Source organism: Heteronotia binoei, chromosome 19 (assembly GCF_032191835.1).
Source record: "Heteronotia binoei isolate CCM8104 ecotype False Entrance Well chromosome 19, APGP_CSIRO_Hbin_v1, whole genome shotgun sequence".
Taxonomy (NCBI): Eukaryota; Metazoa; Chordata; class Lepidosauria; order Squamata; family Gekkonidae; genus Heteronotia; species Heteronotia binoei.
Window position 1 is genome coordinate 43873198 of NC_083241.1, and position 12859 is coordinate 43886056.

At 50.2% G+C, this 12859-nt stretch overlaps 1 protein-coding gene across 1 annotated transcript in view; it reads right to left on the minus strand.

Annotated features, from left to right (window-relative positions):
• The window catches only part of ENTREP2 (endosomal transmembrane epsin interactor 2), a 277123-nt gene that overhangs the window by 143689 nt on the left and 120575 nt on the right, over positions 1 to 12859 (minus strand). The gene's annotated exons all lie outside the window — the stretch shown is intronic.

A 12859-nucleotide genomic window follows, 5' to 3' on the forward strand; every position in this document is an offset into this window, starting at 1 on the left:
ACACTCTGGGTCACACAATGGCCAAAAAACCAGGTGCCTTCAGGAGGTCCATCAGTGAGGTCAGGACCCTAGAAGCCCTCCCACTGTGCCCCCCAAGCACCAAGAATACAGAGCATCACTGCCCAGACAGAAGAACATAAAAGAAGCCATGTTGGATCAGGCCAATGGTCCATCCAGTCCAACACTCTGGGTCACACAATGGCCAAAAAACCAGGTGCCATCGGGAGGTCCATCAGTGAGGTCAGGACCCTAGAAGCCCTCCCACTGTGCCTCCCAAGCCCCAAGAATACAGAGCATCACTGCCCAGACAGAAGAACATAAGAGAAGCCATGTTGGATCAGGCCAGTGGTCCATCCAGTCCAACACTCTGGGTCACACAATGGCCAAAAAACCAGGTGCCATCAGGAGGTCCATCAATGAGGTCAGGACCCTAGAAGCCCTCCCACTGTGCCCCTCCCAAGCACCAAGAATACAGAGCATCACTGCCCCAGACAGAGAGTTCCAACAATAAGCTGTGGCTAATAACCAGTGATGGACCTCTGCTCCAGATCCAATCCCCTTTTGAAGCTGTCTATGCTTGCAGCCGCCACCACTTCTGGTGGCAGTGAATTCCACGTGTTAATCACCCTTTGGGCGAAGAAGGACTTCCTTTTATCCATTGTAACCCAACTGCTCAGCAATTTAATTGAATGTCCACGAGTTCTCGTATTGTGAGAAAGGGAGAAAAGTCCTTCTTTGTCTACCTTCTCTATCCTGTGCATAATCTCGGAAACCCCTCTCATGTCACCCCTCAGTCTTAGTTTCTCCAAGAAGACTGCAGAAGAAGACTGTAGATTTATACCCCGCCCTTCTCTCTGAATCAGAGACTCAGAGCGGCTTACAATCTCCTATATCAGGGGTGGCCAACGGTAGCTCTCCAGATGTTTTTGCCTGCAACTCCCATCAGCCCCAGCCATTGGCCATGCTGGCTGGGGCTGATGGGAGTTGTAGGCAAAAAAACATCTGGGGAGCTACCGTTGGCCACCCCTGTCCTATATCCTCTCCCCCAACAACAGACACCCTGTGAGGTGGGTGGGGCTGAGAGGGCTCTCACAGCAGCTGCCCTTTCAAGGACAACTCCTGTGAGAGCTATGGCTGACCCAAGGCCATTCCAGCAGCTGCAAGTGGAGGAGTGGGGAATCAAACCCGGTTCTCCCAGATAAGAGTCTGTGCACTTAACCACTACACCAAAACTGGCTCTCCAAGCTAGACCCTCAAGCGCTTTCAGTCTCGTTTAATTGGGGTTACCAACTTTGTGTTGGGAATTACCTGCAGATTTGGGGGCAGGGCCTGTGGAGGGTGGGGTTTGGGGAAGGGACGGGCCTCAGCAGGGTACAAGGCTAAAGCCCGTCCTCCAAAGCAGCTGTTTTCTCCAGGGCAGCTGATCTCTCTGCAAAAGCTTCTGGCCAAAGAGCAGGTTGTTGAAGGCTTTTGTTGTTTTGTTTTTTTGCTTCTACGAGAACAAAATAACAGAAGCGGCTCGGAGGAAGGAAATGGAGGCTGCACCAGGGGAAACGGTCCCTAGCCAAAAGGGGGGTGGGGAATAGGAAAGCAAGTGTTTAAAGGCGATTCATGTATTCAAGAGGGTTCGACAAGGGTGCTGAATGGCTGCTAGAGAGCACCAGATGTCAATTTTCCTGGGGAGGAAGGAAGAACGCTGAAGGAAACCCGTTCCATGTTTTTTTAAAAAAAAAATTACACATTTTGGAACCCAGACTGTGTCAAAGCTGCCAGAAGCAGAGTGGCAGATGGGACAGGATTGCAAACCCCCCACCCCCCCTTTCAACTCAAATTAAATGGTAGAGCTATGGGGGGGGGAGAACAGGAGACTGCTGAAAGCCCATGAAGATGCCAAGTCTCCAGGTGGGACCTGGGGGTCCCCCACTATTAGAGCTCATCTTCAGACTAGAGAATCCTAGAATCCTAGAGTTGGAAGGGATCTCCAGGGCCATCTAGTCCAACCCCCTGCACAAGGCAGGAAACTCACAAAGACCTCCCTCCAGACCCCAAGTGACTCCTGGCCTCTGCCCTGAATTGCTGACTGACTCCAAAGTGGTAATCAGCATTTCCCTGGGCATAGAAGAACAATCAGTTCCTCTAGAGAAAACGGATACGCAGAGGGTGGGCTTTGTGACCTTGGACCCCAGTGAGGTCCCCGTCCTCCCCAGGCTTCACCCCCAAATCTCCAGGAGTTCCCCAACCCAGAGCTGGCAACCCTGTTGTTGTTGTTCAGTCACACAGCTGAGTCCGACTCTTTGCGACCCCCTGGGCCAAGTCACGCCAGGCCCTCCTGTCTTCCACCATTCTCCTAAGTCTGCTCAAATTCATGTTTGTTACATCAGTAATGCTGTCCGGCCATCTTCTCTTTTGCCGTCCCCTTCTTCTTTGGCTTTCTGTCTCCCGCAGCATCATAGAATCATAGAGTGGGAAGGGACCTCCAGGGTCCCTTGCTGTCAGATGGCTATCCAGCCTCTGTTGAAAAACCTCCAAGGAAGGAGAGCCCACCACCTCCCAAGAAGGAAGCCTGTTCCACTGAGGAACCGCTCTTAACGGTCAGGAAGTTCTTCCTAATAGAATCCTAGAGTTGGAAGGGACCTCCAGGGTCATCCAGTCCAACCCCTGCACAATGCAGGGAACCCACAAACACCTCCTCCTAAATTCACAGGATCAGCATTGCTGTCAGAGGGCCATCTAGCCTCTGTTTAAAAACCTCCAAGGAAGGAGAGCTCACCACCTCCCGAGGAGGAAGCCTGTTCCACTGAGGAACCGCTCTAACGGTCAGGAAGTTCTTCCTAATGTTGAGCCGGAAACTCTTTTGATTTAATTTCAACCCACTGCTTCTGGTCCTATCTTCAGGGGCTACAGAAAACAATTCCACAGCATCCTCTATATCAGGGTCTTCTCCAGTGAGTGCTCCTTTCTCATTTGGTGGCCAAAGTATTTGAGCTTCAGCTTCAGCATCTGACCTTCCAGGGAACAGTCTGGGTTGATTTCCCTTAGGACTGACTGATTAGATCTTCTTGCAGTCCAAGGGACTCTCAAGAGTCTTCTCCAGCACCACTTCTCAAAAGCATCTATTCTTCTGTGCTCGGCCTTCCTTATGGTCCAGCTCTCACAGCCATACATTACTACTGGGAATGCCATCGCTTTGACTATATGGACTTTTGTTGGCAGGGTGATGTCTCTACTTTTTATTATACTGCCCAGGTTCGCCATAGCTGTCCTCCCAAGGAGCAAACGTCTTTTAATTTCATGGCTACAGTCACCATCTGCAGTGATCTTGGATCCCAGAAATGTGAAGTCTGTCACTACTTCCATGTCTTCCCCTTCTATCTGCCAAGGTGTGATGGGGCCGGATGCCATGATCTTAGTTTTTTTGATGTTGAGTTTCAAGCCTACTTCTGTGCTCTCCTCTTTCACCCTCAACAAGAGGTTCTGGCAACCCTACCCAACCCCAAATCTCCGGTCGGTGGCCAGGGGGGAACCTTGTAACAGGGTCTTGGAGGACCTTTCGGGAGAAATAAGAGCGAGCAGAGAGGCCCCTTGAGGTTGTGTTGGCATGCTTTGTGACGCGGCAAGATCGCCATGGCACCCCTGAAGCAGCGGGAGGCTTGCCAAGAGCATCGGGGCTGGCTTTGGGGTGATTGCAATGAGCTTGTTCAGGATGGGAGGGGGCAGGAGGTCTGGTCCTTGCTTTGCAGAGAAGAGAAGAGCTGTCAGAGGTCTTCAAGAAGGCCAGCCAATAAGACTCCGAGATCAGCAGGTGGTCTAAGGAGGGGGAAAGAGGGCCGGAGAACGAAGGGATAAACTTTCAAAGAAAAGGGTAAGGTGGATGGATGACGTGCAGCCCAGTGAACGGAAAATCCATACGCACAGTGGGGTACGATCAGAAAACAGATCCTCTTGGAAGGGAGACCAAGTGGGAATGCATCTGCCACCCTGGGTCCCATGATGGGAGAAAAGGGAAATCAAAAGGGAAATCAATGCTATATATATATATATATATATATATACACACACACACACACACACACACACACACACATATTTAAAAAGCAATCTTCTCCAGAAACATCTCTCCAGCTAAAAAATAAATAAAAATGATCCACTCTGGGATGTAGAAGAAGTAGAGGGACAACAACGTAAGGGATGGTGAAGTCAGGCAAAGTCACGTGTTGTGTTTTCACACAATCAGGGTGGAATTCTAGCTGGAGCTCCTTTGCCTATTAGGCCACACCCCCTTGATGTAGTGAATCCTCCAAGAGCGGACAAAAAAGAGCCCTGTAAGCTCTTGGAGGATTGGCTGCATCAGGGGTGTGTGGCCTAATATGCAAAGGAGCCCCTGCTGGAATTCTATCTCTGGACCCTGTACTAAGAGCCCTGTAAGCTCTTGGAGGGTTGGCTGCATCAGGGTGTGTGGCGTAATATGCAAATGAGCCCCTGCTAGAATTCCACCCCTGCTGGCTGGACAAATTGGCCCTGAGGAGCGGATGTTCACCCTTGAACAAGTAGCGTGATAAGAGTTGATCCTGTCTCCCCAAAAGGGCCCAGTTCTGCCGCGGGCCCTCACAGCTGCCCTAAAGATTCTTTCTGCATTTCCATCAGTTAGGGTTCCCAACCTCCAGAGAGGGCCTGGAAATCTCCCGGTATTAAAGCTGATGTCTAGATGACAAAGATCAGTTCCCATGAAGAAAATGGCTGCTTTGGAAGGTGGATTCTGTGGCATTGGATCCCAGTGAAGTCCCTCCCCTCCCCGAGGGCCCCGCCCTCCTCAGGGGAAGCCCTCAAACGCTTCAGGTATTTCCCAACCCTGAGCCAGCAGCCTGACCATCAGTCCTCCAAGGTCCATCCCAAAGATTGTGTGCAGGGTTGGAATTCCAGCAGGAGCTCCTTTTGCATTTTAGGCCACACCCCCTGATGTAGCCAATCCTCCAAGAGCTTACAAGGCTCTTTTTTTGTAAGCTCTCGGAGGATTGGCTACATCAGGGGTGTGTGGCCTAACATGCAAAGGAGCTCCAGCTAGAATTCCACCCCCGATTGTGTGAAAACACAACACGTGACTTTGCCTGACTTCGCCATCTCTTACGTTGTTGTCCCTCTACTTCTTCTACATCCCAGAGTGGATCATTTTTATTTTATTTTAGCTGGAAAGATGTTTCTGGAGAAGATTGCTTTTTAAATATAGCATCGATTTCCCCTTTCTCCCATCACGGGACTCAGGGTGGCAGACGCATTCCCGCGAGGTCTCCCTTCCAAGAGGATCTGCTTTCTGATCGTACCCAACTGTGCGTATGGATTTTCCGTTTCAAGGGCCTTTCAAGGCAAGGGAGAAGGGGAGGTGGCTGGCCATTGCCTTCCTCTGCAGAGCCTTCCTTGGTGGTCTCCCATCCAAGTACGGACCCTGCTTAACTTCCAACTTATGCTGACCCCCCCAAGGGGCTTTCAAGTCAAGAGAGAAGCAGAGGTGGTTTGATATTGCCTTTCTCTGCAGTCTTTCTCGGAGACGTTCTTCCCATCCGAGTACCAGTCTTGCTTAGCTCCCAAGATCTCACAAGATCGGGCTATACTGAGCTGCCTTTGCTCCCCAGTTTAAGATACAGAGGCCATATTTCGGCATCCACCCCCCCTTCTTTACAACCCCCCACAATCCTTTGAGAAGCGGAAATTACACTTCTGAGGTAAAGCCATCCGAGGGATGACCTCTGAGAACCACACATCTCAACTCTAATCTGAGAGCCGGTGTGGTGCAGCGGTTAGAGTGCCGAACCAGGAGCTGGGGGACCCCAGTGCGAATCCCCGCTTGTGCCATGGAAGTTTGTTGGGCACAGTCACACTCTCTCAGCCTAACCTACCTCACAGGGTTGTTGCGGCAATAAAATGGAGGAGAGGAGAACGCTCTGGGTCCCACTGGGGGGGGGGAGTGGAGTACAAATGGAACAGCTAAATCTACTACTTTCCAGATTTCGCATGAAGTTCTGATGCACGAGTGAAAAGCAAAAAGCTGGGGGGGGAAGAACTCAGTGATTTCACAAGCTGCCATTTCATTAAAACACCCGCAAGCTCCAGAACTGTGATTAGGCTGCAAAAATCAGCAGAAACGACCGCAATCTCCCCAAAGTAGCCTGTGCTACACAGACGCAGCCTGCAAATCGCCTGGGAATTTTCCTCGCCACAAACAATGAATCCCAGACTCTCCTTCATTCACACATGCGGGACCCGAGCATTAATTCCTGGAAAGAAGTCTATCCAAGTGATCCGTCACACGCATTGGCTTTTTCTTTCTTGTGACTCGCCTCGAGCCCCCTTGCAAGGGAGGGTGAGATAGAAATCAAAATAAGTAAATAAAACGTGAGAGACTCCTACTGTGGAAAGCCATACTCACAAGTTACTGTGAACACACATGGAGGGACGGTGGCTCAGTGGTAGAGCATCTGCTTGGTAAGCAGAAGGTCCCAAGGTTCAATCCCCGGCATCTCCAACTAAAAAGGGTCTAGGAAAATAGATGTGAAAAACCTCCGCTTGAGACCCTGGAGAGCCGCTGCCAGTCTAAGTAGGCAAGACTGACTTAGATGAGCCCAGGAAGGTCTGATTCAGTAGAAGGCAGCTTCATAAGTGCTAGGGAGGGACGGTGGGTCAGTGGTAGAGCATCTGCTTGGTAAGCAGAAGGTCCCAGGTTCAATCCCCGGCATCTCCAACTAAAATTGGTCCAGGCAAATAGATGTGAAAAACCTCAGCTTGAGATCCTGGAGAGCGGCTGCCAGTCTGAGTAGACAATACTGACTTTAAGAACATAAGAACTTAAGAGAAGCCATGTTGGATCAGGCCAGTGGCCCATCCAGTCCAACACTCTGTGTCACACAGTGGCCAAAATTTTTTTATATATATACACAAACACACACACACACACTGTGGCTAATAGACCACAGTGTCTGCTCCATATTTTTATCCAATCCCCTCTTGAAGCTGGCTATGCTTGTAGCCCCCATCACCTCCTGTGGCAGTGAATTCCACATGTTAATCACCCTTTGGGTGAAGAAGGACTTCCTTTTATCCGTTTTAACCTGACTGCTCAGCAATTTCATCGAATGCCCACGAGTTCTTGTATTGTGAGAAAGTGAGAAAAGTACCGTACTTCTTTCTCTACTTTCTCCATCCCATGCATAATCTTGTAAACCTCTATCATGTCACTCCACAGTCGACATTTCTCCAGGCTAAAGAGTCCCAAGCGTTTCAACCTTTCTTCATAGGGAAAGTGTTCCAGCCCTTTAATCATTCTAGTTGTCCTTTTCTGGACTTTCTCCAATGCTATAATATCCTTTTTGAGGTGCGGCGACCAGAACTGCACACAGTACTCCAAATGAGACCGCACCATCGATTTATACAGAGGCATTATGATACTGGCTGATTTGTTTTCAATTCCCTTCCTAATAATTCCCAGCATGGCGTTGGCCTTCTTTATTGCAATCGCACACTGTCTTGACATTTTCAGTGAGTTATCTGCAACGACCCCAAGATCTCTCTCTTGGTCAGTCTCTGCCAGTTGATGGACTGAGGGTCTGATTCGGTAGAAGGCAGCTTCACGTGTTCACATACAATCCACGTAGAGGCACCACCTTGATTGTTCTTCACACCTGCATGGAGTAATTCTGGTGTTTACTGCAGAGCACAGGTATGTCTGTCAGTGCTGCCTTCACAAGGAAATGATTATCTCTCTTCCTGCTAGAGGCCTCCAATGACTAACATGGATACACGAACGGAGGATAAAAACTTGGGGGCAGGCGGCCAGCAACCTCTGGAATTACAGACAACGGCTGCTTTTCTTCTGAGAACAACGGACAGAAATGACCGGCCCAGGCTGCCTTAAAAATAGCTTCGGCCAAGACCCATGGGAATGGTTCAGGACCTTCTCAAACAAATCCAGGAAACTGTTATTTTGTGTATTGTTTAAAAAAAATGAAACACGGCATTTATTCCGATAACAGTATAGGTTTTGACACAATGAGAACGTCAGAACAGCCGAGTGGTCCATCTAGTCTAACATCCTGTCTCACGCAGCGGCCAACCAGTTCCTCTGGAAGGCCAAAAACAGGGTACAGACGCCAAGGCCTTAGAACGGCGTGGTCAAACTGTGGCTTGGAACCACATGTGACTCTTTCACTCATATTGTGTGGCTCTCAAAGCCCCCACCACCCCATTGGTCAACCTGGAGAAGGCATCTCTCTCTTTAAATCATTTATCCAAGCCAAACCAGCAGATGGCTTGAGGAATACATTTAAAGTTGCTTTCTTTCTACCTCCCCCTCCCTCCCCCATCTTCCTTCCTGACTTGCAGCTCTCAAATATATTGGAAGATATTGGATTTATATCCCGGCCTCCACTCCGAAGAGTCTCAGAGCGGCTCACAATCTCCTTTCCCTTCCTCCCCCACAACAGACACCCTGTGAGGTGGGTGGGGCTGGAGAGGGCTCTCACAGCAGCTGCCCTTTCAAGGACAACCTCTGCCAGGGCTATGGCTGACCCAAGGCCATTCCAGCAGGTGCAAGTGGAGGAGTGGGGAATCAAACCTGGTTCTCCCAGATAAGAGTCCGCACACTTCACCACTACACCAAACCGGCTCTCAAAACATCTGACATTCATGTCTTGTGGCTCTCAAACATCTGACGTTTATTCTTTGTGGCCACCCCTGCCTTATCAGAAGAGCCCTGCTAGATCAGACTGGTGGTCCATCTAGTTTAGCACCCTGTCTCACCCAGTGGCCAACGAGTTCCACTTGAGGGTCAACAACATGGCACAGAGGCCGAGTTCTTCATAAGAACATGAGAAGACCCTTGCTGGATAGTCCAGTATTCCATTTCACACAGCAGTCAGCCAGATCCTCTAGCAGTCCAACAACAGGGCAGAGAGGCCGAGGCTTCTAATAAGCAATCCTAATTGACTTCCGAAATGCCATTGTCTTAATATTATCCCCTTTGCTTCAAACGGCACTCAATGACATAGAAGACCAGTGAAAAAAAGAAAAGAAAAGAAAAGAAAAGAAAGCTTTACAGACAGACACATTACCAAAGCGGCCCAAGACGTTCTCTCCTGGTTCCGCATATGGCAGTTTTTCTCTAATAAAACACGTCCCCTCGCAGTCCCTGAGGGATTGTTCCCTCTTTGCAGACATTCCATCCGAGGTGATAGTTTTCCCACCTCCGAATGATGGCCTGCTGTCCCGTTTGGGGCGTCTGCTTTCTTTCACCAAGCGGTAAGTTCCCCCCCTCTTCCCAGCCACCTTGCTTTGGAAAACGCCTTTACCCAGGGAACAGGTTCCGCCGACTCAGCAGCAGAGATCCAGAGAGGAGAGCTTGCCAGGCAGAACTAAGACATTTCATTCTCGATTCTCTTCCCCCAGCCCCAGCCCTACATTATCACAGCAGCAGAGAAACCATTTCTCTCTGTTTATTTATCTCAAGAACTTCTAAGCCAACGTTTCATTTGAAATGTGGCGTCAGAGGAGAGCGTTACAGATCACGCGGACAAAGAAGCAGGTTCTAGATGAAATCCAGCCTGAATTCTCCCCTAGACGCTAAAAAGGACCAAACTGAGGCTATTGTCCAAAATTAGAAGACAAAAGTGCCGAGAAAAACAATAACGCCAGGAAAAGAGGAAGATTCTGTTGGAAGTTTCTGGTGCGATGTCTCAGACCTTCCTCCTTCCTTCCCCATTTCTTTCCCTCCCTCCCTCCCTCCGCTGCTACGGGTGTCAGAAGCGGCTTTCCAACACAGTCACTTAGGGGAAGCCTTTTCCAGTTGGAAAGACTGAGCCTTTTCCAGTTGGAATGACTAGAATGACTGTGTCATTTTCCAGTTGGAATGACTGAGTTAAGAACATAAGAGAAGCCATGTTGGATCAGGCCAATGGCCCATCCAGTCCAACACTCTGTGTTACACAGTGGCCAAAATATATATCTATACACACACACACACACACACACAAACACACACACTGTGGCTAATAGCCACTGATGGACCTCTGCTCCATATTTTTATCCAATCCCCTCTTGAAGCTGTCTATGCTTGTAGCCGCCACCACCTCCTGTGGCAGTGAATTCACCCTTTGGGTGAAGAAGGACTTCCTTTTATCCGTTCTAACCCGACTGCTCAGCAATTTCATCAAATGCCCTCGAGTTCCTGTATTGTGAGAAAGGGAGAACAGGACTTCTTGCTCTACTTTCTCCATCCCATGCATCATCTTGTAAACCTCTATCATGTCACCCTGCAGTTAGAGCAGGGATCCCCTAGCTCCCCCCCCCCCGGCTCTTTTGGAATTCTGACTCAGCGTGATGGGCACAGGCACAAAATGGCTGCTGCAAGAGGCAGAGCCAGTCACAAGACGGTTGCCCCAGTGAAGATCTTCGTGTGGGACTGGCAGCTGCTGCCAATGCTCTCTCTTTTTTTCAACATTTGCACAACCAATCAGAAGCCTTGCTGGGCAAAAAACCCCACCTGGCCCCACCTACTTAAAGCACTCAGTGGGCACCAGAGTGTCAGCAGGTAGATATTACCAGGCAGACATAGGGTTGCCAATCTCCAGGTTGGAGCAAGGGATCCCCCAGTTTGGAGGCCCTCCCCCAGCTTCAGGACCACCAGAAAGCAGAGAGGGAAATGCCTGCTGGGCACTCCATTATTCCCTATGGAGACCGATTCCCATAGGGTATAATGGAGAATTGATCCATGGGTATCTGGGGCTCTGGGGGGGGTTGTTTTTTGACGTAGAAGCACCAAATTTTCAGCCTAGCATCCCGTGCCTCTCCTCAAATCACCCTCCAAGTTTCAAAAATATTGGACCAGAGGGTCCAATTCTATGAGCCCCAAAAGAAGGTGCCCCTATCCTTCATTATTTCCAAATTGAGGGAAGGCATTTTAAAAGTGTGGGGTCCCTTTAAATGTGATGGCCAGAACTCCCATTTGGAATTCAGCCGTGCTTGTCACACCCTTGCTCCTGGCTCCCCCCCAAAGTCCACAATATTTCTTGAGTCGGACCTGAGAACCTTGGGCAGACAGGTAGATATTGCGGAAACCCTGACAAACTATTTGTTCCCCAAAAGAAGGAATCTGAAAATATCTTGAAACCTCCTGCCCCTTGGGGATATGGGGACTCAGGAGCAGTTTGTGTGCTCTCTCTCTCGCCCCCTCCTCTCCCCCTCTCACTCTTTCATGGTAGCACTGTTTTTTGTTCAGTTGCACAGTTGAGTCCAACTCTTTGCGACCCCCTGGACAAAGTCACGCCAGGCCCTCCTGTCTTCCACCATACTCCAAAGTCTGCTCGAATTCATGTTTGTCACATCAGCAACACTGTCCAGCCATCTCCTCTTTTGCCGTCCCCTTCTTCTTTTGCCTTCTGTCTTTCCCAGCATCAGGGTCTTCTCCAGGGAGTGCTCCCTTCTCATTTGGGGGCCAAAGGATTTGAGCTTTGTGACCCCCTGGACCAAGTCACGCCAGGCCCTCCTGTCTTCCACCATCCTCCAAAGTCTGCTCAAATTCGTGTTTGTCACATCAGTAATGCTATCCAGCCATCTCCTCTTTTGCCGTCTGTCTTTCCCAGCATCAGGGGCTTCTCCAGGGAGTGCTCCCTTCTCATTGGGTGGCCAAGGTATCTGAGCTTCAGCTAGCACTGTAAAGGTTTGGAAACAGGATCATTGCAGCACGTCAGCTTCGCAAACCCCTCCTGTGCTGTCCAGATGCGGTCCTGCCAGGGCCAGAAAGGAAGCCGAGAAAGTCTACGGCAAAAGACAGCCGGATGCCAAAGCTCAAAGCCGGAGCGCTTTGATTTCCATCTTGGCCGAGGCGCGCCAGATACGGTGACGTTCCCAAGCCGGCAACAGAGTTATTCTCATCGACTTGCGCAGCCGGGGCCTCGCGTCACTTCAGCATCGCTCGGAGATGCCAGAACTTGTTACGCCTCGACGTTGGGCAGGCGAGTTCAAGGGGAGGCATCTGCGGCGATTTGCAGAACTTTCCACTTCGCAGGTGCCGGGGCAGGGGCTACACCGCTTGCGACCTGTTCGCACGGAGCTGGCTGGGCGCTCCGCAGTCTCTCTCACCGCCCATGCAAAGCCGCATTGCAGCATGCCCTATTAAAAGGGGTCACCACCCTGGTGCTCGCTGGCCCCTTTCTCAGTACCCACCAAGGTTTTTGAAGAAGATGACTGCGGTTGGGTGGAGTTCTTGCCTAGAGAGCCAGTTTGGTGTAGTGGTGAAGTGTGCGGACTCTTATCTGGGAGAACCGGGTTTGATTCCCCACTCCTCTGTGACACAGAGTGTAGGACTGGATGGGCCACTGGCCTGATCCAACAGGGCTTCTCTTATGTTCTTATGTGACACAGAGTGTTGGACTGGAGGGGCCATTGGCCTGATCCAACAGGGCTTCTCTTATGTTCTTATGTGACACAGAGTGTTGGACTGGAGGGGCCATTGGCCTGATCCAACAGGGCTTCTCTTATGTTCTTATGTGACACAGAGTGTTGGACTGGATGGGCCACTGGCCTGACCCAACATGGCTTCTCTTATGTTCTTATGTGACACAGAGTGTTGGACTGGATGGGCCATTGGCCAAATCCAACAGGGCTTCTCTTATGTTCTTATGTGACACAGAGTGTTGGACTGGAGGGGCCACTGGCCTGACCCAACATGGCTTCTCTTATGTTCTTATGTGACACAGAGTGTTGGACTGGAGGGGCCACTGGCCTGATCCAACAGGGCTTCTCTTATGTTCTTATGTGACACAGAGTGTTGGACTGGATGGGCCACTGGCCTGACCCAACATGGCTTCTCTTATGT